The sequence below is a fragment of the Microcebus murinus genome, chromosome 14 (genome assembly GCF_040939455.1).
Source record: "Microcebus murinus isolate Inina chromosome 14, M.murinus_Inina_mat1.0, whole genome shotgun sequence".
Taxonomy (NCBI): Eukaryota; Metazoa; Chordata; class Mammalia; order Primates; family Cheirogaleidae; genus Microcebus; species Microcebus murinus.
This window is the reverse complement of record NC_134117.1, coordinates 55,697,086-55,724,104: the sequence shown is the minus strand read 5'-3', so window position 1 is coordinate 55,724,104 and position 27,019 is coordinate 55,697,086. Positions and strand designations below refer to the sequence as shown.

The 27,019-nt window shown below is 48.3% G+C and overlaps 1 protein-coding gene across 1 annotated transcript in view; it reads left to right on the top strand.

Annotated features, from left to right (window-relative positions):
* The first annotated feature begins 449 nt into the window (after positions 1-449).
* The window catches only part of ANXA11 (annexin A11), a 45,369-nt gene continuing 18,799 nt past the window's right edge, over positions 450-27,019 (top strand). The window contains exon 1 of the mRNA XM_012762474.3: positions 450-638. The gene's annotated coding sequence lies outside the window, so the exon portion shown is untranslated. The remainder of the gene's footprint in view (positions 639-27,019) is intronic.

The window sequence follows — 27,019 nt, the reverse complement described above, 5'->3', positions numbered from 1 at the left end:
ACGCTATCAATATGATTCATCCTTGCTAATGTTAACCTTGATCTCCTGGCTGAGGTTGTGTGTCAGGTTTCTCCACTGCAAAACTACTTCCCCTGCCCTCGTTCCGCACTGTGTGACCTTAAAGAGAGTCACCTACAGCGCACACGGGAAGGAAAGCGCTTAGGAGGCCAAAAGCGGCTCAGGACGGGACCCGGAGCGAGAAGGGCTTATTGGCGCCTGGAGGACCAGGGGTCGCCCGTGGCCTCTTTGACCCGCCCCGCCCACACCCCAAAATCCCAGGTAGCCCGGAGGCCCCCGGCTTCCTGCCCCCGCGGGCGGAGGCGGCTCCCCACGGGCCGGCCTGCCTGGCCCGCACCTGGGGGCGGAGCCGCGTCCAGGCCCCGCCCCGGCCCTGCCCGCCCCGCCCCTGGCGCGTGGGGCCGTCCGCGCCCGCGGAGTTTTCCGCCGAGCCGGCTCCTCCTCCCGCCCCGCCCTGACGGCTGCGGCGCCCGCGGGTCCCGAGTGCCCCGAGCGCCCCGACAGCGGGAGTGGGACCCAGCTCCGGGCGGAACCGAGGCGCCGCGCCCAGGACGTCCGCAGAGAGAGCCGCTCCTGCCCGCTTCCGCGTCGCCCCCAGCGTCCCCCGCCCCGGTGGCCAGGTGAGTGAGGGTCCCGTGCCGGTCGGGGGCTGGGACCGGGCGGCGACGGTGCGCCGCGGCCCCCGCGGGTGAGGCCCTGCTGCCCTGCGCCCCCTCCCGGCCCGGCCCGGCGGCTTCCTGGTTGCAAGAGTGGGGCGGGCGAAGGAGGCGGCAGGCTGCGTCCTGAAGTCCGCCGGGCTGCCCAGCTCGACCAGCGGCGGCGCTGGGGCTGCCCTCCCTGTGGGGTCGGAGTGCACTCTCTGGGCGCCACATAGCCCGGGGTCAGAGGTCGGGGGTCGGTCCTGGCCTGTGTAAGGTCGAGAGCGCGGATCTCGGCCGGCTCGGGGCCGGTGAACCTGCGACCAGAAGGCGACTAGTCGGTGTGAGGGATGAGAGATGGCCTGTGGCCCTGGCCCCCTGACCCAGCCGAGTTCTCCTCCGGAGTGTGTGTGCCCTTCCGGGAAGGCTTGTGCTGAGGAGAGCGAGTAGAGAAGGCTGCTTCGGGAACTTTCTCCCGGAACTGGGAGGACGCAAATTCCTGGGTGCTGCTGCCGTCGCAGTTTATTTGTAAGGAGCTCTCCCAAGTATTGGAGAGAAGGGGGCATCCGTCCCAGGTGCTGAGTTTCCCTCCCTGCCTTCCCCCGTTCTCCAACCCTGACCCCCAGTTTCAGAGAGGGATTCTTGGACTTGTATCTCCCCATGGGCTCACGCCTGAAAGCTTATAAGGTGAAACTGCTCTGTGGTTTAAAGGAGAGACGTGGAGATCCTCAGCTAGACTTGGGAGGGGAAAAGTTAAGCCAGCCAGTGCCGGCCCAAGCTGGGAACAGTCCCCCGGAGCATTTCTGTCTCTGCTCCTCTAGTCAGTGACTTCTCTGTGGAGGTTGGGTGTTTGGGCACAGACCCTGGCTGGTGTCCATGGTAGCCTGCCCTTTGGCTCCCTGCGTCCCTGGAGCAGAGCTGTGAGGGTGAGCCCTACCGGGCCTTCCCAAACCCCAGGGACTAAGGCTTGCAGGCCACGGCCTGTGATGGCACCTCTGCCTGGCTGTCATTATGTCCCTTCATTCCTTTCTTGCTGCAGTCAATTGTCGGGGATCCCAGGAGGATTAACAGGGCCCCTTCCCTCGAGGTATTCTCTGTGCTACCAGGTGTTCTCTGACAAGAGAGGCCAGGTGAGGTGCCAGGGCACTTCGTTGCCTTGGCATTGGGTGCACACCACTGTGAGTTTCTGCATACCTCCCTAATGTCATTTCTGACTAATCTCTGTGCTTTGGTTTCCCCATCTGTAAAATGGGGATGATAATAATGCCTACCACACAGGCTTATTGAGAAGATTCAATGCATTAATAATATATTTAACAATCGCACAGTGTTCAGGTGCTGACCAGTCAGAACAGGTGGTGACCAGTGCACCATACTTGCATGTCCCAGGTGGGTGTCACCCACATTATGCATAAAATGTCTAGGCTCATAAGTGACCAGATGTAAGTGTCAATGAATAATAAAGGTAGCTATTACTCCCTCCACACAGCAGAAGGTACAGCAGAGCTGAACTGCTCCCCTCCTTAACCGCTCTGTCCTCCTGTAATGGCCTCCTTCCTCCAGTGTGCCCAGACTTCTCCTTGCTCCCAGGAGTCCCCCAGGGGCATGCTCTGAGCTCACTCTGCCCCCCTTCCTCACTTCTCTTGTACTGACCCAGTTCGCAGTACTTGCCTTGTGCAGTGTTTGTATGGCCACGTGGCTTACATCTGCCTTTTCCTCTGTCTCTGGAGGGCGGGGGCTGTTTCTGACTCATCTCTTGGTCTTTCCATCACATGGGCCTCGCCTGATGTAGGTGCTCAGGAAATGTTAGCTGAATGAAAGAAGCAGGCCAGGGAAGTGGTTTCCCTGTGGCATTGGACCTAGAAGGCTGGGTTTGGATAGGCAGAGAAAATTGGGCAGGGTGAGATGGAAATGAATCTAGAGTGAGAGGCCAGGTAGGAACCCCATCTGATGCCTTTGCGTAGCCAGGACAAGGATGATAGAAAGGGCCCGTTCTGCATGGTTGTGCGTAGAAGGCCAAGATTGACTAGCGATGCCTTGGTCACCAGGTTAGGGGAAGTGATGGGTGGCTTGGGGTGACAGGAGAGAGAGTTGAGACAGAATAGGTTAGTATAGGTTCTTCTTGGGCATTCAACGCAGAATAGAGAAAAGAAACCAGTGTGGGCAGGAGGCAAATGTAGAAACCAAATCTGAGCTGCATGCTGGACCTTCAGAGGGCCCAGGACCTTTCTGGAGTGACCTCTCCTTTCTCCTGGATTCACCCCACTCTCTCCCTGTCTTCTTAGCTGCCATCTTCCCTCTTAAGCCTAAAGCATTTCCTGGTGCTTGGCCGGGGAGCACAGGGGGAGAGTCTTACATGGGTGTGGCTCACAAGCACAGCCAAGGGAACAGGCTGTCCAGTTTCTTTGGATTTTTCCTTCTAACACCCTCTGATTCCATTGCCTCTGGAATGTCAGGAATTTTGAGTGATACCTAGATAGGAAAGCTCTTAGGGTAAATGGAGAAACAGATTTTCTTGGTGGGAGTTTGCATTTTTGAAAGGAGTTGTTGAAATTCAATGAAACTTTCTGATAACCATAGAAACGGTTCCACATTAGGCTTGCCGACTTTAACCCGTGAAATAGAGGTTTGATAATCACGTGGTTGTTTGTTATTGGGGAGGCTCCTGAACAGTGACCTGAGTCACCAATGGCCTTGGCTATGCTGATGTGAGGAAGTAGTGGGTAGGGGCACCCCAGGAGTTGGAGGACAGAGTTCTTGTCTGTGCTGGGTAACCTGGGACAAGCCATTTAGCCACACAGAGCCCCAGTGTTCTGGATGATAAGATGCCTGCCTCGAATGGAGAATCAGATGACATGATGTTTGCAAAGGGGTTTGAGATCTGTTAGGGGTACAGATGACAACGTTGATATTATGGGTGTGTTACTGCAGGGAACCTTGAAGCTGGGGGTGGAGCGTGTGGAGGTGGAAGCCTGGCTCTGTGAGCTCTCGGTGTCTAGTTTTCTGGGGGCTTGTGTTCTTCCTTAGCAGAAAGGAAAAGAGGAAGTTGAGAGGAAAATCAGGTACCCCCTGCCCCTAACACCTGGCAGGGGGAGGCTGGCTTAGAGGACAGTGAGATGAGGGCAGAGAAGAGAAATGTGGGGGCTGCTGACAGGGACCATATGGCCTGGGCAGTGGCATCTTGGGGGGAAAGGGTGTGTATGGGCAGAGCCCATGGTAGCAGATGTGAGCTTGCTGTGTCCACCGAAAAGGTCACAGCTATTTTTAGGAAGTAGGTGAAAAGGCATGTTTCCATTGAACTCTTCATTAGTGAGCACCCACTGTTTGCCTAGCCTGTGCTGTGTGTACAAAAGGAGAGCCACCTCCACTCCTTCCCCTGGCTGTCCCTGAGACATGGGACACTGGATGACAACCAGGGTTAGAAGGGGAAGAGCGTGGATTTGGCTTTGGGCCTGTTAAATCTGAGGTGCCTTTGAGATACCAAATAGGCTGGTGGGTCTGGGGCTCAGGAGAGGCCTAGGCTAGACTGGCATTTTCGTCTAGGTTGTGTGTGTATTTGAAGTCAAGGGCACAGTGCGATGGAAGAACTCACCTCCGACAGCTGAGTAAAGGAAGATGAGCCTGTAAAGGAGCCAGAAAGGGAGCAGCCTGAGAGGGGCACAGCACAGTTGTGTCACAGCAGCCAGGATGTGTCCGCTTCAACAGGGCTGAGTGGTCACCGGTGGCTGTGCTGCTCTTAGCCGCGGCTGTTTTGGTGGGGTGATGGGAGCAGAGCCAGACTGGAATGAATGGGGGAGGAGTAGCAGCAGGTGAGGATCTGGGGCTAGCAACTATAGCCAGGCTTTGAAATGCTGGCTTTAAGTGGAGGAGGACATCGTTGAGGGAGTGCCACTCCCTTTCCACCCCGGAAGGTAGCATGTGGATAGCCTGTGGATGACATCCCTCGCCACCTCTCTCTCTGCTCACGCAGACACGGGCACCTGCCAAGGTTTACTCCTTTCACATAGCGGATTCATGCTGGACACCTTAATCTGCACCTTTTGTTTTTGATTTATTTAATACACACAGTAACTATGGGTTACTGTTATTCTAGGTCTATATCAACTGTGGAATGTTCTGTGGTATGGAATTACCATAATTTATTCAGCCTTTCCATTATTGATGGGTATGGAAATCATTTACTGTTTTTATTGACTTGTAACAGTGTTAGAGTAAACAACCTGTAAGGACCCTGATAAATGTATTTATTTATAAACAGTTGACATTTTTATGATAGTTAATTTTCCAAATCAAAGGCAGATTACAAACCTTGTAATATGTCTTTATTAGATATTATGAATAGGACTCTATATATGCTAAAATTTTAAATATATATCTAAACAATTTTTTGTATTCTTTCTTTTTTTCCTGTTCGTTGGTCATTAATTTCAACCTTATCTTTATTTGTTCCTTCTTACTTTTGGTTTATTTTGTTGCCCTCCTTTTGATATCTTAATTGATACATTTATTTTAGTCTTTTAATTTAAAAAGCATGTAGTACTCAACATTTTCCTTTGAGTACAGTTCTAGCTGATAGGCGTTCGTATTAGTGCTTACCTTTCCATTGCTTTCTAGTCACTATGTCAATTTGTTTTGATCCAAGGATTATTTAGAAGATGGGGTCCTGAATTTCCAGGTAGATAATTTTGTGTAGGGTGTGATCATATTTTAATGTTGACTGCTAGTTTTGTTGGATTTTGATTTGTGTATGTGGTCTGCAAAAATTTCTTCTTATTGGATGGTATTAAATTTTCTTTGTGCCCATGATCAATGTTAATATTGATTCATATGAACATGATAAATATTAAAATGTTTCATATACATGAAAGAAAATTTGTATTCTCTGTGGCACGTAGACTTTAGATATATTTTTTAACTTGAGCTTACCCTTTATATTCTTGCTTACCCATTTGTCAGATTCTCAGAGATGTATCAAAAACTCTCATTATAATTTTTTCTTTTAAGAGACAGGGTCTTGCTTTGCTTCCCAGGCTGGAGTGCAATGGAGCCATCATAGCTCACTGTAGCCTCCAACTCCTGGGTTTAAGTAATCCTCCTACCTCAGCCTCCTAAATAGCTGCAGCTATGGGTGTGCACCATCATACCCAGCTAACTTTTTAAATTTTTTATAGAAATAGGGTCTCACTGTGTTACCCAGGCTGGTCTCAAACTACTGGCCTCAAGGGATCCTCCCACCTCAGCCTCTCCCAATGCTGAGATTACAAATGTGAGCCACCACACCCTGCCAAATAAGTGCATTTTGTAAGATAAGTAAATGAAAGGCCCCAAAATTGAGAGGCAGGCATCAAAGGGCATGCTGGTCATGCCCCTTTTAGTTTCTGTTGGGCTCACATGGAACAGTTAATAATCAGGCCTCCCATCTCAGCACATGACTGTCCCGATGATCCCCATGATAGCCAGGTTTGTAGAAGGGATAAAATGAGGTTTGCCTGCAGACTTTCTCTTTGGCAGTTCCTGCCCCCTTTATTTAGATCCGAGGAGACTGACCACTCTGACTTGCACTTGTTTGCTTCCTCATTTGAGGCAGCAGTGTGGGCTTTCTCTTTTCTCCAAGTGGATATGGCAGCATAGTTAGTACACAGAAATTTCCCTGGGCCAAATGCCAGCTATAAGGACCTGGCCCCCAAGTCTTACACTCTTCTCTATGCTTGTGTTTTAAGTCATATAAACTATCTCAACAGACTGGAATGGCCTAAGCATTATTGTACCCTGAGATCCTACTGAGTAGTTCTCCAAGTCTTGTGTTTACTGACAAAGACAAATGGCCAAAAAAATGGCTAGAAAAAATCCTTGGCTTACTGTGGCATGATTATCAAAAACTCTTCAACATGTTTTTAATATTCATATTTCCACGTCTGGTTTTTCTTTGGCATGTCTTTACCCAGCCCTTAGTTTAAAATCTTTTCTTTTTCATTTAAAAAGAAATTTGTTTCTGTTGTAATCGGCACATGGCTGGGGGTGGAGGTAGAAAGGATGGCAGGGCTGTGATAACAGCAACAAACCTAATTTGGTGGTTTCTGTCTTTGGTAGAGGAATTCAGACTGTTCACATACTAGATGTACTTGATTTTATCCCTCGGGTCCTATTTGATACTTACAATACTTAGTTGTTATTTCTTTCCTTTCCAGATTTTTGCTCTCTTGGTGAAGTTTCTTATCATTGTTCTTCCCCACCTAATGTATGTTCAGATTCAAGTTTGGTCGTGAATGAAGAGAAAAATCAATCCCCCCCCCCCCCCCCCCCCCCCCCCGTCTCTGTGTCTCCAGAAATCAGAGTCCAGGTTTGCGTGTGTCAGTTCCATGAGGTTGTCCAGGCACCTGGCTCTTTATGGAAGATTGTTCCCAGCATTCTTTAGGACCGTGGTTTTCAAACTTGAGCATGTATAAGAATCACATGGAAGCCTTGCAGATTCTATGGACACCACAGATTCTTGGACCCTGCCCCTAATGGTTCTGATGTGGGAGATCTGTGAGCATTCAGGTCTGTGGGACCTGACCATTTTAATTTCTAACAGGTGCCGTGGTTGTGCTGCCTAAGTGTGTCCCTTACTTGCAGGGCCTGAGACAGGTCACTTTCCCGTCTGCATGATGGGCCCTGCCTAGTGCCTAGGGAAGCTGGTAAACATAGTCCTTAGTTGGGGCCACGGTGTGCCAGGCTGCAGTGAGTGTTCTGTTACTAAAGCAAGAGAGTGCAGATGGTTGAGGGGGACACCAGAAGTTTCTGGAACACCACCTGCTGCTCTCCTTAATTTGAAATTATTGCTCTGCTTATCAGTCTTACCATTGGCTCAGCTAGTGTCCCTCAGGTTAGGAAGTGGGAATAGTAGCTCAGGACAGTGGCAAGCAGTGCGAGAAGGCAGCCTCTGTCCCTACGGGCTGGTGAGTAGGGCCCAGCTGCTGCTGCTTTGCCGAAGCTCTCAGAGTCCGGGGGCTGCTCCAGTAGTCAGGTCTGCCAGCCCTGCGCTCTGCCAGTGGCGCCGCCTCCAGATCTTCCAGGCCCCTCTGGATCTGAGTGGCCCCTACAAGACCCCACTTTGGGATGGGGAGTGTGCTGCTGCCTCCCAACTTGCCTTCTTCAACCCCAAATATGACACCTATTTCCAGGAGAGCTTCGGGGTGTAGCCATTTGAACCCTGAACTGAGCTGGAGCCAGTAATACTCTTGAGAGATGAGAGCAGTGGCCGCCAACCCCTGCTCTCTGCTGTTGTCATCCATGCATAAGTGGGTGAACTAGAGAGAAACTGTCACTCAGACTCCCCTGGAGCAGGTGACACTTCTGTGTGGCTTGATTCTATGGGACATTATTTGGGGGCAGCAGTTACTTTCTCACTCTGTCTTTCCCAGCTTAACCTTCCCATTTCCCATGTCCATACTCCAGCCTGGGAACAGGAGATGGAGCCCACAAGAGTGCTGAGTGGTGGGGAGCAGCCTGGGCCCTAATACAGTGGCCTGGAAATCAAGAGACATCGTTCTAGTCATTGTCCTGCCCCCAGCCAGGCACCGTCCAGCTCTGATGTTTTAGGATTCCTGTGTAATCCAAATGTCAGTGCACTGGGAATTTACTTTTTATTTCTAAGTAGCGTCTTTCAGAGCCTACTCGCTGAAGTTCAGTCCCTTGGTGAGGCCCCAGACGCTGCCCCTTTGCCACTCTCCCAGCCTGCTTTGCCAGGAATTTCCCCAGGCTGAGCTGTCCCGGGTGCCAGCCCTCGGAGGATAGAGTCTGAGGCACAGCCTGGCTAATGATTGACACGGGCTCCAGCTATTTTTAATTCCTGGAGTGTGGGTGGGGAGTTGAATGCTTAATAGCACCTTCTGTAGGCTTTTTGTTTAGTGCCTGGGAAAATTTGGTCAAGGTTGGTGGAGTGCTGCCCTGGGGCTGTCTAGCTTGCTTTGGTGACTTAGTGGCACCCATGACCCATGAAGCCAGGCACTGCAGCTCTGCAGCCCCTGCCCAGAGCCCCCACCCCCATCCCAGAAGACCTTTGAATGTTCATACACCTCCTTATGTCACTTGATGTCCTGCTTTGGGGTGGGAGGGGGAGAGGGGAACATCCTAGATATGTCCTCTCTGCCTCCAGAATTCCTGGAGCCCACGTACTAGAGGCTATCAGAACAGGTGCCACCCAGGGTGTGGAAGAGATGAGTCAGGGTCCACTGGTATTCCTGCCAGTATTCATGTGTCAGGGACCTCATGGTGCCAGCCCCGTGCAGGTGGTGGTGGGAGGCAGGGAGGAGGAGAGGCCTCTTCTGTAGCCTGCAGCGCTGACTCCCTCCCGTTGAGGCCTAGAAAAAACTGTGTGGCTCTGGCACTTGTTGGGTATGTAACCTTTGCATGTCAAGAGTCATCTCTGAGCCATAGTTTCCTTGTTTATAAAACGAGGGTGATAGTATCTATGGGCAGGATCATTGTGAAGGTTAATGAGGTGATATATTATGTGTACCCATCCTAGGAATTAGAAAAAGAGGAGCTTTATTAGAACACTAGAGGAAACATTTTAGGCCAAGTGCTGGGGAGTTCAGGAAGAATGATCAGTGTGGGAGGGGGATCAGAGTGGACTTCCTAAAGGAGGTGGGACTCCGCCTATTCTCAGGGAAGGCCAGGAGACAGAGTGATGGGCTGGCTGGAGGGACCATCTGAGCAGAAGTCCTGAAAAGGGAAAGTGCTGAGCTAAGGACATGCATTTTCCGTGGTTCTCTCCATCACACACGTACCTCTGGGACCTTGCGTTTCCTTGCTGTTCCTCAGTGGCCCAGTGTACTCTTGGCCCAGGACTGCCTGGCATAGCTTGGGATGCCAGCTGCAGAGGGTCATCCCGTTCCAAGGTGAAGGGGAGTCTCCTCCAGAGTGATCTGTGGGTCCTTGGAGCTTCCAGTTGCACGTGGCTGACAGGGGACTTTGTCACCATTAAAAGAGCAGCCCTTGATAAGGGACATTTGAAGGAGAGGTTCCCTGAGGCTTCTGGGTAGGGTATTTGTGCCAGGGCCCCCTTGGGGAAGGACAGGGTCTCCCTGTTGCCACTGGACCCTTGGTCTTACCCTCCATCTCCCCTCCCCCAGTCTGTGGTGCGAGAAGGGCCCTGGGTGAGCATCTGCTCCTGTGATCACAGGTACAGACGCCTGCAGGGACAGCTGCTGCCAGCCCTAGTTGAGTGTCACCATCAGAATGTGGGACTCTTATTGCCAGGTCCCCTATTTTAACATTTTTGAAAAGATTTAAATCAAGAGTCTCTCTTTTTCAACCCTCTCTGAAATAAAAGTTCATGAGCTACAAAACCTTCATGGAGCCCTGGCTTCCAGGAGGCAGAAGTTGAAAACCGCCCAGCCCTTGCAGGCCCACTCATTGAACAGCTGAGGCAGACAAGGCCAGGAGAGGCTTAAGGTTGTTAAGGCCCATCAGAGAGAAGCCAGTTTCCAAACATCCTTCTGCTCGGCTTGCAAAGAACACATTTCCTGAATTCTCCATTTTCCTCCTCATTCTTCCTGGGAATGGCTCTTAAATATTGTGTGCATTTTCCTGGAATTGCACTATTCTGTTTATCTCCCCAGGTCAAGAAAAAGCGGAGTGCAGGCAGGACTTTATTTTTACCTGCCCAGTCCCCTGGAGTCTAGCCTCTGTTGCCCTCATAGCCCAGGTGGAATCACTGTAAAGTTAGTGACGTTTAAACTCAGTCCTCCCCCTCCCACACTTGCAGAGGCTCTAACAAGCCTCTGGGAGGGGCCCTCACAGTGAGTTACAAAGTCTTATGGTTTTGTACAATTTGCAAAACAGTAAGATGTGTTGTATTCTTTTTCTTAAAGAGGGCTGCTAAAATTGTGCAAGCTTCAGGCCCCACAAAACCTGGGCCTACTCCTATAGATGCTGGCAGAAATCCCAGAGAAAGTGACTCTGGAAGTAAATGGTGTTTTGTTTTAACTTTTACCTAAAAAATAATGTGTTTATTTTTTCAGAAAGTAGTTGAATACTGTAATTCAACTGTGTTGATAACATTCTGTTTGTAAAGTTAGAAGAATGTGCTTATTTTATTACTGTGCTTTGTAATTCATATATATTGTATTTATTGCTACACTATAAAATATTTCAGAATAAAATGAGAAAAGTCAAATATATTGATCCAAAGGCTTATAATGAAACCAGCAGTCCCCTGACACACCCCTCCCCTTTATCTCTCCAGAACTAACCACCTTTAACTACCTTTTTATCTTTAATTAATAGGCTTATGTTACTGTTTCTTAATTTATCAATTTTTTTTTTTTTTTTGAGACAGTCTCACTCTGTTGCCCAGGCTAGAGTGCTGTGGCATCAGCCTAGATCACAGCAACCTCAAACTCCTGGGCTCAAGCGATCCTCCTGCCTCAGCCTCCCAAGTAGCTGGGACTACAAGCATGTGCCACCATGCCCAGCTAATTTTTTCTATATATTCTTAGTTGTCCAGCTAATTTCTTTCTATTTTTTTTAATGGAGACGGTCTTGCTCTTGCTCAGGCTTGTCTCAAACTCCTGCACTCAAACAGTCCTCCCACCTCAGCCTCCCAGAGTGCTTAGGATTACAGGTGTGAGCCACTGCACCTGGCCTTAATTTATCAATTTTGACATTATGTGTTGACTTCCTGCCTGGATGTATACAGAACCATTACACACATACATTCATCAATATTTAATGCTTGCATTATTATGACCGTAAATTATATTGGTCAGTCGGTGCCAAGTCATTTGTCACGGCCACACATTCGTGAGTACAACCCTTTATGATCCATTATTCCCCATGTGAATATTCTCCGCCTTTTTTGGCCTGGTTTTCTGTGTATCTCTTGTTCCAAACTGGACTAGTTTCTCCCCAGGCCTGCTGTTCAGCTATTATCGGGGACTTCCTCTTACAATCTTCCATGTTAGCTTTTCCCTGTTCCTGGGTCCTATATATTTTCTTTTCTTTATTTTCCTTATTTGTGTTCTCATCTTGCTGGAGTCCTCTGAAAGTTCCTTAGAAAAGCATAGGAGGTAGGGGTTTTTTTGTTTTTGTTTTTTGAAGCTTTGGGTTTTTTTTTTTAAGCTTTGTATGCCTTGAAATGTCTCTATTCCATACTCTCAATAGTGGATAATTTAGCTGGCTGTAGAATTATAAGGTGAAGATAATTTCCTTTCAGAATGTTGAACACGTTGTTGTCTTCTAGTTTCCAGTGTCATTCTAGTTCCCAAGAAAAGGACCTGTGTTTTAGTGTCTTGTCTTTGCCTCTTGTGTTCTCAAATTTTGCAGTGATAACGCTTTGCTGTCTTTTTTTCAGTCATTGGATTGTCACAGGTGGTCCTTTCACTAGAGAGTTTTATTTCAGTGTTGGTCAAAGTTCTTGTATAATCTCTGATAGTTTTCTTGCCTCTGTTTTTCCTGTTCTTTTCTTCTAGAACTCCTTTTAGTCAGATATTGAAACTCCTACATCTGTTCATTTTCTTATCATTTCTCTTTCCTGTTTGATTTGTTGTTGTTATTGTTGTTCTCTTTTCTGGATTTTCTTGACTTAATTTTCTAACCTTTCTGTTGAATTTATAATTTCAGCCCTTCTTTAAATTTTTGAAAACATTTTATTATTCTCTCATTATTCTGTTTTTATATCTCCTTTTTGTTTTATGGATACAGTATTTTCTCTTACATCTAAGGGTATTCATTATATTTTGCCCTCTACTTCTTCTGTGCATTCTGTTTCCCTGGTTCCTTTTCTTCTGTTTTGATCTCTCGCCTTCTTGTTGGAGACTTTTGCCAGATGTTCTGTGTAATCCTTTTCTGTCTGTTTATATGGGGATGGAGGCAGAAAAAGCTAGTTAATATTTAAAAAGCTGATTAGAGTCCCTGGGTGGGGTGGATAGGAGGGGGCAGGATTTTATAACGTCTCTTCTCCCATTATGTTTTTCCTGGAAGGCTGTTGTTCCCCAAAACGGCAAAATTCATATCTCCTGGTATTCCCACTTCACCTGCCTTTGCCTCAGGCTGCAAGCTGAGTTTGAGCTCCCACTGGCTACAGAGCCCTGGGACACAAGGAACAAAGAGAAACTTCTTGGAGAAGTAGGTGTGAGAACAGGAGGGCAGGAGGTTCTGAGCCAGCCCTCTTGGGGTCTTGCTTGGTCACCTTGGCCTGTGCTTCTACCCATCTGGTTGTCAGTTTCCCCATTTGTGAAATTGGGTGAGGCAGCATGGGTGGGAGTGAACTGAGTCATCTCTAAGGGGCTGGGTGACCTCTGGCACCCCAGTTGCAGGGTCCTGGCGGATGGGGTGTGACTGCCCTGCCCTTGCAAATCAGCCTGCAGACTTTCTCCCACAGCTCTGCATTGCTGGCTGGGCGTGTCTTGCCTGGCCACACAGAACTCACCCGAGAGCCCTGGTCTCACCATGGTGACTCATGTTGACTGATAATAGGAATGAGCAAACCTTTATGGAGCTCTTATTGTAACACTTGCAGGAAAGGCAGGCACCTGGTTCCTCCTGTCATTGTTAGAATGGATTTTTTGTGGTCCTGGTGGTTTAACGCTTCATTGGGCAGAGAAACCTTGCTACGTTAGGTAGACTTGTTCGTGGAGAACAGATGCCTTTTAGAGAACACCATGGAAGGGTCTGGAGGGAAGAGAGAAAGAATGGTCATGGGATATATTATTTATTTATTGTGAATTGACTATTTATAATTGTATAAATGTATGAGATACATCGCGATATTGTAATTTATGAATACAACGTGGAATAATTAAATCAAGCTAGTTAACATCTCCATCTCCTCAAATACTCAACATTTTTGTGATAAGAAAATTTGAAATATACTCTCTTGGCTGTTTTGAAATGTACAATACTCTATTATTAACTATATTCACTGCACTGCACAATAGAACTTAAAGAAAAAAAACATATTCCTCCTGACCAACCGTCTGAGATTTTGTGCCCATCACCACCCCATCCCCCCCTACAGTGTATATGGTATATTAGTTTTCTATTGCTGCTATAACAAATTGCTATAAACATGTGGCTTAAAAACCACAGCAGTTTTTTTGGGGGGGTAAAATATGCATAGCATAAAATTTATTATTTTAACCATTTTTAGGTGTGTGGTTCAGTGACATTAAGTACATTTACATTGTTGTGTGAGGATGTCACCACCCTCCATCTCCAGAACTTTTGCATCTTCCCAAACTCTCTGTATCTATTTAGCATGAACTCCCCAGTCCCTCTTCCCCCAGCTCCTGCCAACAACATTTCAATTTCTGTCTCTACGAATTTAACCACCCTAGATAACCTCACATAAGTGGAATCATATAATATTTATCCTTTTGTCACTGGCTTATTTCACTTAGCATAATGTGTTCAAGAGTCATCCTTGTAGCATGTGGCAGAATTTCCTTTATAAGGCTGTGTAATACTCTACTGTATGTGTCTACCACGCTTTGTGCATTCATTCACCCATTGATGGACAACACTGGGTTGTTTCCACCCTTCGACTGCGAGTAATGCTGCTATGAATATGAGTGTACAAGTGTCTGTTTGAGTCCCTACTTTCATTTCCTTTGGGTATGCAGGTCGAGCAGCCCAAACACAAAATATGAAATGCTCCAAAATCTGAAATTTTTTAGTGCCGACGTGACATTTAAAGGAAATGCTCATTGGAACATTTACAATTTTCAGAGGCAGGGTGCTCAATGCTAAGTAAGGTGCAGATATTCCAAAATCTGAAACCTGAAACACTTCTGGTCCCAAACATTTCAGATAAGGGATACCCAACCTGCCTACCCAGAGAGAGTTCTTTGTTTAATATTCCAAGGAACTGCCATACTCTTCTCCACGGTGGGCTGCACAGACCTGGAATCACATGACTTTCTTATCTTGCAGATTTATCCAGCAGTCTTCATGGGTCTCATGAGTGCCACGGGTCTCATGGTGCTAAAATCAAGGTGTTGGCAGGTTGTGACTTCCAGAGCTCTAGAGGAGAATCTGTTTCCGTACCTTTTCCAGCTTCCAGCGCCCGTCTGTGCTCCTTGGCTCATGGCCCTTTCCTCTGTAGGTGGAATTCCTCTCCTACTTGGAATCTCTCCTGTCCTTCCTTTTCTCCTTCGCCCAGCCAGGAAAGGATCTCTGCTTTTCAGGACCCTTGTGATTGGCTTGGGCCCACCTGCATAGTCTAGGATGGTCTCCGCATCTCATGGTTGTTACCTTAATCCCATCCAGACAGTCCCTTTTGCCATGTAAAGTAACATATTCACGGGTTCCAGGGGGATTGGGGTGTGACTGCCGGGGGAACCTCTGAAGGGCCTAATCAGAGAAACTTAGTTCCTTGATGGCTTAGGCTCAGGCTTTGAAGAGCCCTCCCCTCTACCTCTTCCCCTTACCAACATTGTCCTGACACCCCTGTGACCCTAACAGATGGGAGACACTCCCCTCACTGTGTGGGCTGGCCACCTGGTGGGCAGGTACCTGACACGGGACAGGATGAGTTTGGTGTGTGCCCAGGATCTTTGACCGTCTTTTCCTCTCCGGATGTCAGAGCCTATCCTCGCTGGCCACTTGGGAGAGACCAACACTAGTTGAGTTGGTCACAGAGTGAAGGTAACTGTCCCATGTTTTACAAAGCTTTTCTTGTTCTTACCACATTCAGTCCTCACAGTAATCCCAGGTAGGTGGGGCAGACGGCATGGAGGTTCAGAGAGGTTAAGTCGCCCAGGGAGCATCACACAGCAAGTGGTGGAATCAGGACGCAGATCCCAGCTCTCAGGCAAACACTTCTTAGGAGCGAGTTAAAGTTAACTGAGTGCTTAACTGTGTGTTGGATAGCTTTCTGTATGTGTATCAGTATACCAAGTCCTCACAGCCATGTAGTAAGATGGATGTATTTCCCCCATTTTACAGGTGAGGAGAAAGGCTCAGAGAGGTCAAGCAATACGCCCAGAGTCACACAGCTAATAAGTGGTAGAGCTAAAATTGAATCATTGTCTTTGGACTCCAAACCCTGTGTGTCACTGTGGTGGCCCAGCGGCAGTGTTAGAAGATGACAGGAGAGCTTTGTGAGCTGTGGGCAGTATTCATGCAGCAGAAGTGAGAAGTCTCTCGTGACTGTCCTGTGATTGTAGTGGCTCTTGACTGGGGAGTGTGGGCCGTGAAGAGGGGGAACTGGCCCGTAGTGTGGGGGAGAGTAGTGGGGGCAGGAGAAGGGCCTGCGGAGAATGAGTGCTAGGTGTTGTGAAAGCTGGTGTCGGGAGGCTCAGGCTGCATGTTCTGGGACGGCCCCCAGCTTCCCCTTTCCCCACCCAGCCGAGGGGGAGCTAGAGGAGGAGTTCCCCACGCTCCCCTCCAGCTGTTGAAGGGCTGCGTTTGTGCAGACAGTCGCTGCCGCTGCCGCAGGGCTTGGAGTGTGGATCATCCCTGTGGGCTGAGCCGACCTGGAAGAAACTGGGTTGGACTTTGCAAGGACTGCAGAGTCCTGACAGCTAGAGGCTCAGGCACCCTGGACTTGTGCTGGATGGGCCCCAGCCCACCCCACTGTTTCGCTGGCCTCTCCTAGGCTGGTCCTGGGAGAAGCCCTTCTGCCCAGGTGTTGTAACTGGAAGCAGGCTCCCCCGAGCGGAAGTGGTGAAGCAAAGACACAGACCTGTCTCTCCCCTGTCCTGAACCGCACTTACACAAACTACCTACAGTTTCCCTTTTTAGAGATGAGTGTGTGTGTTTGTGTTTCCTTAGGTTCTGTCTTAATCTGTTCAGGTTACTGTAACAAATCATCATAGATGGGGTGGCTTATAGATAACGAAATTTATCACTCACAGTTCTGGAAGCTGGAAGTCCGAGGTCAGGGTGCCAGCAGATCCAGTGTCTGATGGGGGCCTGCCCTCTGGTTCACAGAGGGCACCTTCTCCCTCCTCGCATGGTGAGGGGGGGAGGCTCTCTGGGGGTCCCTTTTATTAAATATAAGAACACTGATCCCACTCATGAGGGCTCTGCTCTCATGACCTTGTCCCCTTTCAGAGGTCCCCCTCCAAATGCCATCACATTGGGGGTTAAGATTTTAACAAATGAATTTTGGGGGAACACAAAGCCTCAATCTATAGCAGGTCTTGACCATGCCTTGGAGTTAGGACTTGGATGTAGGACTTTTTTTCCACTGTATCTGTTATAAGAATCTTGTGGCATCTACTAGGACCGAGCCCTGAGTGCACCTCATATTCTGGCCTGGGTGCCAGCCAGATACTAACAGCATATCTGTGTGCACCTTCTTCCTCTGTTGTCCGCCTTCCGCTCCTCGCACATCCAGAATTGGGTTGGCATTGCACCCAGCGTTGGCCCTTGCGGGAGCCTGTCAGCGGTGGGCAGGCCTCAGAGGGGAGCTCCGCCACCGAGAGGAATGAGAGGCACGAATAGCCCAGGTCCGCGAAGAACCCTGTCATGAGGTTTCACAGAGAGCCTCCCATGGGCTCCTCGTGCTCGTGGCATGCTTCTTGTAGAAAGCAAGCTCCTCCTAAGTCGCTCTCCCCCCGCTCAGCTTCAGGGGCTGGTGTGGAAAGGCAGGGGGGACTAGAGAAGGAGGTCTGTCCGTGCCAGGGCCAGAGCGAAAGTTCTGAGGACAGGCTGTGGGTGCCCATGGGGCTGGAGCTTCACGCAGACCGCGGCCCTGCTTTTGCAGGTCCCTCCTCTGTGGCAGGTGTCCTCTCCAAGAGGCCTTGCAGAGATTCCCCCCACACCCGTGGCCTTCCCCCACCAGCAGTGTGTTGCCTCTGCTCCCCCCCTTACTCCTGGAGCTTGGAGCAGGTCCCCAGACACCCAGGCATGTGGAGGGGATGGAAAGAAAACATTGCCCATTTCCTGCTGGTGCTTCTACATCGGGAGGGTGGAAATCCAACACAGCCAGTCTGTGTGGACTCCACTCCTCCCATCCTCCGCCCTTCATGCTGTCCTGACCTCCCCACTTCATGTTTCTCCCTGACTCTGCACCCTCCCCCTATACCCCCTACAGTTCTCATCCTGGGTATTACCAAATGGCCCATGGTCCTCTGGAACCCTCGAATCCTGTTTTCTATTTTAATATTGGGGAAACTGATATAATAAGATGTTAAATGACATATTGAGAACAAACTTGGTATTAAACTGTTACTATCCCCATTTTACAGTTGTGAAAAACTGAGGCACAGAAAGGTTAAATAACCTGTTCAAGGTCACATAGCTAATAGGAAGCAGAATTAGGATTTGAACCTGAGCAGTCTAGCTTTGAAGTCTATGTTCTTCTCACCAGTCTACACTGCCTTTAGTGAAGTACTTGGCATTGCACAGTGAAAACTGGACATAGAGACCAGATGTCTTGATTCCTAATTCCATTCTATTCCATCACACCAGTGTTTCTAAAGCTCAGTCCTTGAAAGATGAGTTCCTGGGGCCAGTGTGCTCAGTGAGGAAGTATATATAGTGTGGCAGTGAAAGTCTTGGGGTTTGGGGCCAGACTGCCTGGGTTTAGATCTTGGCTCTGCTGTTTACTAATTATAACCTTGGGCAAGTTACATAACCTGTCCATACCTCGATCTCTTCATTTCTAATATGAAGATGATAATTTTAGTATTTGTCTCATAGGCTTGTTGTAAAGTTAAATTCCATGTGAAGCATTTAACACAGCGCCTGGTACATAGTAAGTGTTCAATAAATGGTAACTATTTTTATGGCTTAATAAGTTTGGGACCTTTTATTTTTTAAGATACAGGGTCTCTGTCATGCAGGCTGGAGTGCAGTGGCATGATTATAGCTCACTATAACTTGAGCTCTGGGGCTCAAATGATCCACCTACAGGCATGTGCTACCATGCCCAGCTTCCTTTTTTTTTTTTTTTTTTTTGGTAGAAACACAGTTCTCTGTTGCCCAGGCTGGTCTTAAACTCCTGGCCTCAAGCAATCCTCCCACCTCAGCCTCCCAAAGTACTGAGATTATAGGCATGAGCCACCACGCCCAGCCAGTTTGGGGAATTTGAGGATAGAGTTAAGCAAGCTTCTTTGTTACAGGACTTCTCAGAGCTTTTATTATGCTATTGTGAATTGGTAGTTTCCTGGAAGGGGATGTAGTAGTTATAGTACATAATTATAGTAGTCAGCATTTTCTAGACTTTTTGGGCAACTAATATCTCTTTCTTTCTCTTTTTAAACTGTGTACTGGCTAACTTCACAACTTGCAAGATATGAAGTTGGTGTCAGAGAACACGGTTCAGGAAGCACTGAGCCGTGCCTCACGCTGCCTGCTTCTGCTCCGCGAGACTAAGCTGGGGGTGGGCTCCTTGTTAGCTCTGAGCAAGACTCTGGGGGACATGGATGGTAGGAGCTCAGAAGTAATAGGTTTATAGTGAACATGGATGGACTTGATGCCTGGAGGAAATGTTTGGATCATGTGTGCTCTAGAAACCTGTAGCTGTTTGGCTGCCATCAGAGTGGACTGTCACATGCCACGAAAAGTCAATATACAAAAATGTATGTTGGTTGCACACATGTATGCAGGTAGAAAAAAATAAAAAAAATTTAATAAAAAAATGTATGTTGGGGAGCTCAATGTCCTCACTAAGAGCCTTGGATTTATAAGTGTTTATTATGCTGTTCCTTGCCCTGTGGGCCAGATATCTCCTGTTTGGTACTTGATGTTAGGAGCAAGTGAAGGAGATGTTATAAAGGAGAAAACTGAAGTTGAGAGATATTAAATGATGCCACCAGGCTCGCTCAGCTACTAACTGGCAGAGTGGAGGCCAGGCCCCAGACCGCCATCCATTCTTCTATGACATTCACAGATGACTGGGAGCATCGCCACTCAATAGGAGCTCGCTGGTTCAGGGACTGGAGAAGTCCTGGGGAGGCGGGTTTTCTGGTCCTTATGTATTGATTGACAGGTGCCCCTCAAGCGTCCAGGCTCACGCTTCTTCTGAGATGAATCAGTGCTGAGTCCTCTGCTGGCATAGAGAGTTCCAGCTATTCTGTAGTTATATATATGTATATGTGTATATATGTATACACACACACACAGAGATGGTCCCCAACTCACAATTGTATGATTTTCAACTTTACATTGGGGTTTGGTTTCTACTGAATGTGTATCACTTTTGTGCCATCGTAAAGTTGAAAAACCATTAACTTGAACCATAGTAAGTCTGAGACTGCTGTGTTGCCAGCACTAAATGCACTTTTGACTTAAAGATATTCTTTTTTTTTTTTTATTTCAGCATATTATGGGGGTACAAATGGTAAGGTTACATATACTGCCCAGGTCCCACCCCCAGACTTAAAGATATTCTTAATTTCCAGTGGGTTTATCAGGGTGTAACCCCATCACAAGTTGAGGAGCATCTGTATATATTTATGTTTAAAGTTCCTAGTATTAAAAAAAAAAAAAACAGCAAAAGTTCCTAGTATTTAGTGATATGAACAATTGCGGTTGAAATAATATGCAATGTCTGGGATTTGCTTCACAATAATACAAGGGAGTGGGTGGGGTCTGGATGGCTCAAGATTGGCCTTGAGGAGGTAATTGTTGAAACTGAAGGATAATTATTTATTGTACCATTCTGTTTTGTGTATAGTCTCTGTAATAAAAAGTTGTAAAAAACTGTCAATGATCATTAATCAGTGGTTCGCTCCTTAGAATTCCACAGCCACTGTTCCGTGCATGGTGCACCAGGCCGGCTCCCACAGCTGCCTTTGCATGGGTGTGGGGGGCAGAGCCTGGACTCTGTCTGCCTTCCCTCATGGGGGAATGGAGTGGTATGAACCAAGGCACTGAGGGTTTCTAGAACCTTCCAGCCATGAGGAATGGCCTTGACAGACCCTAGTTCAAAGCACACTTACTGCACTGTCTCCTTCTGGCCTTGGGTCTTAGTGTAGGTCACTAAGGGCAGGACCAGTGGGGACCACCAAACAATCCAGCCCGGCTTGGGCTAAAGGAGTCACAGGTTTTGCGATTAGCTTGGTGAGGGCAAAGATCCTTTTCCGGGCGAATAGGCATTTCTCTTAAATAGATGTTTCTGTCTTGCCTAGGACCTTCTGTCTTGCATTTCCGGCTCCAGGCCCCCATCTACACCTTGCTCTGGGCTGTTGTCTCCCTGCCTCCTTCCCAGTGGCCTGAGGAGGAATGGCCAGCTGCTCCCGGGCAGTGTGTGGAGGCCGTGGCCGGCTCAGACCGGCTCAGGGCTGGCTGACTCCTCATGTCCCTACACTGTGCCAGGGGGTGTGCCAGGCAGGAATGTGGACTGCAAAGGGGAAAACCCCAAACAAAACTGTTTTTCCTGCTGTACTCACAGCACTCTCAGTACTTCACTCCCGTGACCGGGCGTGTGTGGGGTTTTGCCCACACTGACCGATGGTCTGACACCAGCTGGGTGTCCTGCAGTTCAGCTCGATTCTGACCCTACCTGGAGTTAGTGCGGACCCCGCAAGTTACAGGGCTCAGTCCCACAAGACTGCCAAATATGTATTTCTTACTATGTCACAATATCACAAGGACCAGAATCTTGCTTAGTACTGGAGTAAAGAATATTTGTAGACATGCAAATAAATCTCTTTCCTGTTTTTAAAAACTATACACATATGAGCATACATAAACTAAATATACATAAGCACACACATTCATATCTGTACACATTTATGTAACATATATACACGTATACATTTCTGTTTGTGTATTTGTGTGTGTCTCGAACTGTACGTCAGGAACTGCTCGGTGGTGACCTTTACAGAGGAGGACAGAGGGAAGAGTGACTTCTGCTTTTCACTTTGTGCCTTTCTGTTTTGTTTGAATTTCCCTACAGTGTGCTTGTATTCCTTTTATTTATTTTTAAAACAAAATTTACTTTTTAGCCTGGTTTTAGGTTCACAGCAAAATTGAGTGGAAACTACAGAGTTCCCATGTATGTATGTCCTGCCCCTACACATGCACAGCCTGCCCCATCTGCACCCCTCAAAGTGGGGCGTTGTCACAGTGAGAGAACCGACACTGACGCATCATTACCACCCACAGTCAGCAGTTTATGTTGGGGTGCACTCTTGGTGTTACAGTGCTTTCTCTGGGTTTTGAATAATGTATAATGACATGTGTCCGCCATTGTAGTGCCATACAGAAGAGTGTCACTGCCCTTGAAACCCTCTGTGTTCCAACTGTTCCCCACCCTCCCCTGACCTGCCCCTACATGTGCACAGTGTCCCCCATCAGCATCTACTAGCAACCACTGAGCTTTCCACTGTCTCCACAGTTCTGCCTTTTCCAGACTGTTATGTAGTTGGGATTATCCAGTGTGCAGCCTTTTCAGATTGGCTTCTTTCACTTAGCAATATGCATTTAATATGCATTTATCTGTGTGTTTTCATGGCTTGATAGCTCATTTCTTTTTAGCACTGAATAATACTCCATTGTCTTGAGCGTACTGCAGTTATCATTCACCTACTGAAGGACATCTTGGTTGCTTCCAGGTTTTGGCAATTATTAACAAAGCTACTGTGAACATCTACCTACAGGTTTTTGTGTGTAGGCATGTTTTCAACTCATTTGGGTAAATGGCAAGAGCATGATTGCTAGATTGTTGGTAAAATTATGTTCAGTTTTGTAAGAAACTGCCAAAGTGTCTTCCACAGTGGCTATACCATTTTACCTTCCCACCAGCAATGAATGAGAGTTCTTGTTGCTCCACATCCTCACCAGCATTTGGTTTTGTCAGTGTTTTGGATTTTGGACATTCTAATAGGTATGTAGTGGTGTATCATTTTAATTTGCAACTCCTGATTGACATGTTGAACATATTTTCATATGCTTATTTGCCTTGCATATCCTCTTTGGTAATGTATGATCAGGTCTTTTGCCTATTTAAAAAAAAAATGTGGTTTGTTTTCTTGTTGAGTTTTAAGAGTTCTTTGTGTATTTTGAATAACAGCCCCTTTATGAGATATGTCTTTTGCAAGTATTTTTTCCCATTCTGTGGCTTGTCTTTTCTTTTCATTTTCAAAAATGTATTGGCAGGGATTTTCAGAGCTGCATGGTTAAACTGTTGTCTTAGTTCATTTTGTGCTGCTATAACAGAACACCACAGACTGGGTAATTTATAAGCAGTAGAAGTTCTGGAGGCTGGGAAGATTGAGGGCCTGCATCTGGTGAGGCCTTCTTGCTGCGTCATAACATTGCAGAAGATATCACATGGGCAAGAGAGAGAGCTCTAAACTCACTTTTAGAAGAAACCCACTTCCTTGATAAAGACAATAATCTATCCGTGAGAGCAGAGCCCTCGTGATGTAATCAGCTCTTAAAGGTCTCATCTCTCCACACTCTTGCATTGAGGATTGTTTCCAACATGTGAACTTTGGGGAACACATTCAGATCATACCAACTACATATTTATGGTTTGCGTAAAAACAGATTAAGGATTTAATGTTAGAAAACTAGTACACAAATGAATACTTGAGCCACCAGGCTGGGCAAAGCCAGAGGAGGAGCATCCCACGAAAGCGTCCACTGTAGTCCAGGCCGGCTTGGTTTGCTGCTGGGCGCTGAGGGTGGGAGGTCTCCCGCTGTGTGGTTTCTGGCCAGGGATGATGCTTCTGGGCCTGCTTGCTTCTCAGCATTAGCCGGGTGCAGGTTCTGTCCCCGCGTGAGCCCTGTGCTGAGTTTTGCCTGCTGTCTCAGCACAGCATTTCTAGATTCCTGTATTAGGGGCCTCTAGCTAGTGCCCTTGTGGAGCTGTTGAAATTGAATGGTGTGCTTATGGGCACATACACAGCTGTAGGGAACAGGCCCTTCTGCAGTCTCTGAGAAGCCCCCATGTAGCTGCTCTATTCTCTCAACAGTCCCTGTGCGCTCAGAGGCTTCTGCTTCGATGCTGGGCTGCCTAGGTCTGCTGTCTGACCTCAGAGCTTACAGCTGGGAAGAGGAATGCAAGATCAGATATGCTAGACAATGTGTCTAAGTTCCTTAGAGGAAAGAGTGTTTCTTAGAGTGTGGACCACAGAAATCAGTAACATCAGACTCACTGCGCTGGGGCTGGGGTGTGTGAATCTGTTTACATTTCTGATTCTCGGGCCCATCCCAGGTCAAAGGGCCCACAGTCACAGGGGCCAAGGCACCAGCATGGCTGGTGAACTCTCCAGGTGATCTCATGGTGACAAAGCAGTGCTACACCAGTGTGACCCATGGCCAAGCGGTATCCACATCACCTGGAAGTGTGTTGGAAATGCAGCTTCTCAGGCCCTGCCCCAGACCTGCTGATTCAGATTCTGGGGCTGGGGCCCAGCCCCATCTGGGTTTTGAAAAGCCCAACAGGTGACTGTTTTACAGAAGCACCGATTTAGCTGGAGAGGGCCACAGCTGGATGAAGTTGGTGCACAGCTGCAGGCAGATGGTCCCAGTGAGGATGGAAGGTGTTATTTATGCTGCAGCTTGCCCCGAGAGGCAGGACGAGAGGCCAGTAGTTCCCCAGAGGCAGGTTTCTAAGAACTGCAGCAATCCTAAGGGGGCCCTCTCCAGAGAGTCCCTGTGTCTGAGTCCCATGGTTGGAAGTGGGCATAGAACTGGGGACATGCCCTGGCCTGTCAGAGTGCAGCAGTTACGTTAAGCATGCCCATGCACCTTTTTTCTTTGTGAAAGAGGCAGGAGAATGGCGCTGGTCAGGGTGGAAGGTGTGGTGCTCGCGGATGCCAGAGAGCAAGCAGGTCTGCTGGATTGTGACTCACTGTGTTCCTTTCTGTCACAGAGAGTGGGGGCTCGACAGGGTTGGGAGGGGAAGGTGAGGTCTCCTCTAGAAGTGCTGCCAAGCCTGGATATGGCAGCCACGGGGTGCCTTGCTCTCTCTGGGGACAGTCCCTGGTGGTGGCCTCTTTTGAGAAAACTCAGAAGCCGAAGTTACCAGAAGACTGGGCAGTTGGCAAAAGGGAGCAGAATGTAGGTTCTGTGAGTCCGGGAGCTGCACACTGGCCCTGCAGCCTCCTAGAGCACGGATCGTTGGGGAGGGGAGAGGCAGGCGCTGGGAGCTGCGTCCACTGAAGATCACCCCAGTATTTGGCTGTGTTTACTTTTCTTCAGGGGCTAAGTAGGCAGATAAGCTGCAGGGCTCTTGGTCTGGTAGATGTGTTAGGACCCTCGCTTGAATCTGTGGGGAAATGTACACTGGGTTGTGGCATTTAGGTGGGGGACAGCTGGTCAAATGCCTGTACTTACAGTGGCACTTGGTACCTGATGTCGAGCCAGGGAGATGTCAGTGTGACAGTTCAGGAGGGTCCATCACTGGTCCTTTTGTACTGGCTACTTGGAATAACACAAATGGCACACTTACCACATGGGTCTGTGCACATGAAACAAACCCGAGCAAGCGCAAAGGTGTTTGATGTCGGTCAGAATCGCAGGAGATCTCAGTGGGCTGGAGCAACAGGCAGAACCCAAGGGAGAAATTTAACAGGAACCTGTAGAAGGTTTCCCACATCCAGAAAACCCATGGGTACCAATCTAGGGAGGTGGGGAGCTGCTTCCGTGGGAGGAAGGAGGTGACAGTCCTGCCCTGTGCTCTTCAGACCACACCTGGGGCCTTTGGTTCCGAAAAGAGCTCAGAAAGAGAGGGGAGTGGGTGCAGGCTCGGAGCTATTTCTTGTGGGAAATGGTGGGAAGAAATGAGGCTGTTCTTTCAGAGGAGGGTGTGTGTGGGGAGAAGGATTCTGCCTGCCCTGTGGGGCCCTCCAGGGTAGAGCTCGGTACCAGGAGGCAAATTTTGACTCTTGCAAGGGAACTCCTTAAAAGCTGCTGCAGGAATGAGACCATCACCCTGTGTGCAGGACCTGGCCTGCAGACCCTCCAGGCCTGCATGGGGCTGCCTCGAGCTAAACAGACCCTGTGTGCATTTAGTCTTGGAAGAGCAGCCACCACTCCGAGGGGCAGGAGGGGGTGGCCTCAAGTGAGCTCAGAAATCCCCACCTGAATTGGGCCTTTTGAAAGTTGGTGTTTTAAATAGGCAGTATGTGCACATGGCAGGAATGCGAAGTGTACGTTTATAAACAGGATGTCCCATTCTCTTGCAGAGACAACCAGTGTTACCCAGTTCCTTGTGTACCATTCCGGGGATGGTCCATGCATGTATATACATAATGAACCACTTAGTTTGTATGTTTCTGGGTGTTCTAATTAGCTTAGTGCACTCACAGCAGTGTGCCCTGATTAATAATGATGGTCATTTCCTATCCCCATTTCTTATCCCCATATATATATAGAAGGGGCTAATTCTGAAAATAGCTGCAGAGTATCCACAGTGGGGATCTGTTGTGATGTATTTAACCAGCCTCGTTGGTGGATGTTTAGGGGTTTGTTGTTGTCACAGATAATGCTGCAGTCTGTTTGTCATTTCACAGGTGTGCGTGTGCCTGGGAAACAAATTGCTAGGAGTAGAGTTGCTGGGTCAAAAGGTTTATCAGTTTTAATGTTGACATCTCTATTTTCAAGTGGTGATTTCTTTAGCACATTAATGAAGGGGAACATCTTTAGTTCTAAAGCTGTCACTGCATGTCATTTGACACTTTCTCAAGTAGTTATTGATCTTTTTCTTACTGTAAAACTTCCTAAGTTTGTCATTTCTCTTTATATTATTTTCCTTATTTGTTTCGTATCTTGCATAAATTGTACTTTATGCCTTTCTGGTTTGGGGCCGCGTCTTACCTTTGGCCTGGCTGAAATTAATTTGCTGTAAGGAATGGGTTGGTGTCCAGCTTTTGTTCTTCCAGGTTTTTTCCCCCACCCTGCCTGACTGTGGATGGGGCCTTTGGCCTCATTCCTCTGGGAGGAGATGAGGAGTGGAGAGTGGGTCTGTGGTGGCTAAAGTCACATCTCCAGAGGGGAAGGTATCAGAGACAGTTGCAGCCCACCCTGCTCTCCTGTGGGGCAGTTCCTCCTATCTGAAGGGTCGGTCCTGGCGCAGCCATCATTCACTTCCCCCAGGCTCCTTCCTCACCAGTGACGTCTGAGGATCTGGCAGAAGCTGGGCAGAAGGGTTGGGCTGTGGGCAGGCCCGGGAGAGCTTTGTGCTGACGGTCCACCCAGCAGCAGGGATGTGAGTCATACCCTCTCCAAAAGCAATACCACTGGGGACCTTAACCACCACTTGCCTAGGGCTTCAGGAAGACCAAAAGCTGTGCAAGGGGAGAAGGGTCTTTGGTCCACACCACAGGTAGCCAATTCCAGCTTACTCCAAGGCCACTAGGCTCATTGCTTTGCCTACAGTCACCTCTGGACCCACTGACCAAAACAAATGACCCCATAGGGCTGAGAACCAAGCCCACCTGTGGGGACCAGTGGCACCTTAAGGAAGTCCTTCA